The following is a 4,874-nucleotide window of genomic DNA, read 5'->3' as shown; positions in this document are numbered from 1 at the left end:
TTCCTTAATTTCACCCAAATTAAGGCAAAGATTAAACATAGGGTACCTTTGACGGACAAAATATTCAATTGCGTCAGATAGTTTTTTTTCGTTTTAAAATTGTTACCAGTTTACGCACAAATGGAAACCAGATGTATGTGGAAGTATGACTCTATATGCTCTTCAATCTCAAATACGAAACGTAGATTATGAAATTTTAATCAAAGGATATATATTTTAAAATAAAATAAAAGAATATCATAAGTTGTGCCAGTTTGTATGAACCCACACAAGTAACAGCTGTTTTCCTACTAAGCAATTAATTCCATTTATAACTGACTGTAAGATATATGTTAAGTAACAATAAAGTATCAGATAAAAGTCTATAAAATTCCCCAGAGATGACATTCATCAAGATTCTTTCAAAATTGCCCGTAGAAAATTGATTAAATCCTTTAAAAGATATCATTAGCTATACACAACAAATATGAAAACATGTTGTATAAAAACCAAATCCCTACGATTTTCCGGATGTAGAATTATAAGTAATTCAAACTCAAGGCTAATTGGCATCAGATTTGGAGTACAAAAGTACTACAGACATATTATTTTAGTTCATTTGATAGTTTCTGATTCGTGTTACATGTTATGATATCGCATTTAATATATAATTCATCCTATTCCTAATATGAAATTTCATCAGCAGTATTCATTTATATAAAGTATTTGGTTGTAATTAGTGGTTCCTTAAGAGTCCTTAAGTGTATTTTCTTTTTGATATACCTTTGTCAATGTATCAGCAGTGAAGATTTATATACATAAAAGTATTCGGTAGTAATTAGTGGTTCGTTAAGAGTCCTCAGATTGGTTTTCTTTTGATATTGTTTTGTATACGAATCAGCAGTATACCTTTATATTCAGGAAAGTATGCGGAAATAATTAATATTTCTTTAAAGTCATTCAGTTTATTTAGATTATGAAATATTTCTGACAATGAATTTATTCAAAATTTAAAGATACGGAATGTTTGATTCGAAACATGTGCTCTGAAATATTATCTAAACGATCATTTCATTATAAAAAATGAAAAGAAAGCAATTGGAAGATAAGAGGTTGAAACACGTTTATTTTCTTTAATATATATGCTACAAGAATAGTACCAGCTTAAGGTTAGTTCTCTCTTCAACTTTATTGTATTTCCCCTTTGCTCGACAACAACCTTATTGGTTTTAACCGAATTCAAACCCATGAAACATATTGGTTCATTCTTTTTCAGGCATAGGTTATTGTCTTCTTAAATCATTTGAAAATGACAGACACGATTAAGTTGCTTTTAATGCAAATCACTACATTTCCATAGTAACGATAATACAATTTGACGTCCTTGGTTTTGATTGCAAGGTTGTGTTAATTATATATTTTACAATAAACGGACTAGACAACGGCTCAATCACTCTATTATTTTAACGATACACAACATGCGCGAAAGTATCTTATTTAAAAAGTTAATAGATATGCTACACGTACTTTAACTTCTAAACTGGTATTTACAAAATTAAATGTAATGAACAAGATTTGTTCTTTCTTTTTCATACCAGCATTATTGTCTTCCTAAATTATTTGAAAACGACAGACACAATCAAGTAGCGTCATAGACAAATCACTACATGTCCGAAGTAACTATTAAAACAATTTTAGTTGTTAGGCTTTCTTGGATATTTATATATGCTACAAGAATAATACCACTCAAAAGTTCATTATCCCTATAACTTTCATTGCACACAACCTGTGCGAAAGGATCAACCTTAACAATACCATACTTCGTACATGAACATCAATGGTAGTTTTTACAAATTTAATGTAAAGGAATACGTGGGCTCGTTCTTTTCTGACAGAGGTCATTGTCTTCATAAATATTTTGAAAAAGACAGACGCGGATAAGTAGCTTCAGCGATAAATTACTATACGATCATATCAACGATAAGTAGTGAAAACAATTGGTTTTGATTGCAAGGTTTCATATATATAATATGCTTCGCGAAAAGTACCAGCCATATGTTTATTCTCTCTATTACTTTAATTGTACACAACATGCTGGAAAGAACATGACATTATCAAATGACGTACTTGACTAAACTGGTATTTACAACATTAATTCTTATGAAGCAAATCGCTGCTTTCTTTTTCAGACTTATGATTTTGTTTTCTAAAACATTGGAAATATCAGACAGGATTAAGAAGCTTCAGAGACAAATCACTTTATATCCGTTTTAACGATAAATCAATTGAAAGTCCTTGGTTTTGGTTATACAAGCTTTAATTTTCTTTAATATATATTTTCATATATAACCTGCGCAAACAGATATAACTCAACCATTACCATACTATGTACTTAAACATATATTCTTTTATTTACACAATTAAAGCTGCTGAAATAGATCAGTTTTTCTTTCCAGAAAGGGGTTATCAAAATTTATCTAGATTTATTTGAAAATGACAGACACCTATAAGAGTAGATTCAAAGACAAATCACAATTGGAAGCCATTGGTGTTGATTTCAAGGTTTTTTTTTTTTTTAAATATAGGTACTACAAGGGTTGTACCAGCAAAATGCCCATTCTATCGACAAATTTAATTTTACACAACCTGGGCGAAAGGATCAAACTTAACATGACCATACTACGTACGTTGACATCTAAACTGTTATTATATACAAAATTAAATCAGATGAAATAGATTGGTTCTTATTTCAGACAGGAGCTATTATCTTTTTAGTTATTTGAAAATGACAGACACGGATAAGATAGTCTCGGAGATAAATTAATATATGTCCATATTAACAATAAAATAATTGAAAATCCTTGGTTTTGAATGCCATTTATTTTATATTTTTACTACAAGAAAGGTACTAGCCAAAGGTTCATTGTCTCTATAACTTTAACGGCACACAAGTTGGACGAAAGGATATTACTTATCATTACCATACTACGTACTTCAACATCTATACTGGTATTTTCAAATTAAAGCTGATGAAATAGATTGGTTCTTTCTTTTTCAGACAGGGGTTACTGTCATTTAAAACCATTTGAAAATGACAGACACCATTAAGAAACCTGAGTGACAAATCACTACATGTCCATAGTGATTTCTATGGAGCTTAACATTATCACAACGGGTTAATTTGAAGAACACCGTTTCCGTATTAAAAAGGTTACAGATCTCTTTTGATCTCTCTATGGATTTCCAATTGTATTTTATACAGCAGACAAGACATGTTAATCGGTGGTATAAAAGAGTAGTTAGCTGTAATATACCTATATCAGTACCGACAAATAGATTCAGGATTATATCAACTTTCGATACTGTCACAAATAACTCAGACATTCGATTAAAACTTGCTCTGCCGTCTTTGTCAATGTCTCCAATTATGGCGTAACTGCCAATTCTAGAACATTGCAGTCTTAGCATGTCTGATTAGCTAACATTGTTTTTCAGTTGTCAATTGTCGTGTGAAAACCTATCAAAAGTAAACTTGTATATTTAGCGAATTTTATTCTCAAGTTGTGTTTAATATAATAACTCTTTCAAGTATAGAAAGCCGAAAAAAAAAATCTGATTAACTACGTGAACCGTTATGGTTAAATAAATAAACGTTCTTATCACCTAATATATATAAAAATAATTCAATTAGAATAAATTCTAATATATGAAATAGATCGTTTTTTGTTTTGTTTTCGGACAGGAGTTATTGTCGTCTAAACTCATTCGAAAATGACTGACACCATTAGGAAGCCCGAATGACAAATCACTTCATGTCCATAGTGATTTCTATGGAGCTTAGCATTATCACAACGGATTGATATGAAGGAACATCACTTCCGTATTAAACAGGTTACAGATCTCTTTTGATCTCTCTATGGATTTCCAATTGTATTCGATACAGCAGACAAGACATGTTAATCGGTGGTATAAAAGAGTAGTTAGCTGTAATATAGATATATCAGTACCGACAAATAGATTCAGGATTATATCAACTTTAGATACTATCATAAATAACTCAGACACTCGATTAAAACTTGCTCTGCCGTCTTTTTTAATGTCTCCAATTATGTTGTAACTACCAATACAAGAACATCACAGTCTAAGCATGTCTGATTAGCTTACATTGTTTTTCAATTGTCAATTGTCTTTCGAAAACCCATCAAAAATAAACTTGTATATTTAGCGAATTTTATTCTCAAGTTGTGTTTAATAAAATAACTCTTTCAAGTATAGAAAGCCGACAAAAAATTCTGATTAACTACGTGAACCTTTATGGTAAAATAAATAAACGTTCTTATCACCTAATATATATATATAAAAAATTCAAATAGAATAAATTCTAATATTATGAAATAGATCGTTTTTTGTTTTGTTTTCAGACAGGAGTTATTGTCGTCTAAACTCATTCGAAAATGACTGACACCATTAAGAACCAGAATGACAAATCACTACATGTCCATAGTGCTTTCTATGGAGCTTAACATTATCACAACGGGTTGATATGAAGAACATCATTTCCGTATTAAAAAGGTTACAGATCTCTTTTGATCTCTCTATGGATTTCCAATTGTATTCGATACAGCAGACAAGACATGTTAATCGGTGGTATAAAAAAGTAGTTAGCTGTAATATATATATATATCAGTACCGACAAATAGATTCAGGATTATATCAACTTTCGATACTGTCACAAATAATGCAGACACTCGATTAAAACTTGCTCTGCCGTCTATGTCAATGTCTCCGATTATGGTGTAACTGCCAATTCTAGAACATTACAGTCTTAGCTTGTCTGATTAGCTAACATTGTTTTTCAGTTGTCAATTGTCTTGTGAAAACTTATCAAAAATAAA

The sequence above is a fragment of the Mytilus edulis genome, chromosome 13, assembly GCF_963676685.1.
Source record: "Mytilus edulis chromosome 13, xbMytEdul2.2, whole genome shotgun sequence".
NCBI lineage: Eukaryota > Metazoa > Mollusca > Bivalvia > Mytilida > Mytilidae > Mytilus > Mytilus edulis.
This window is presented reverse-complemented; position numbering follows the sequence as displayed.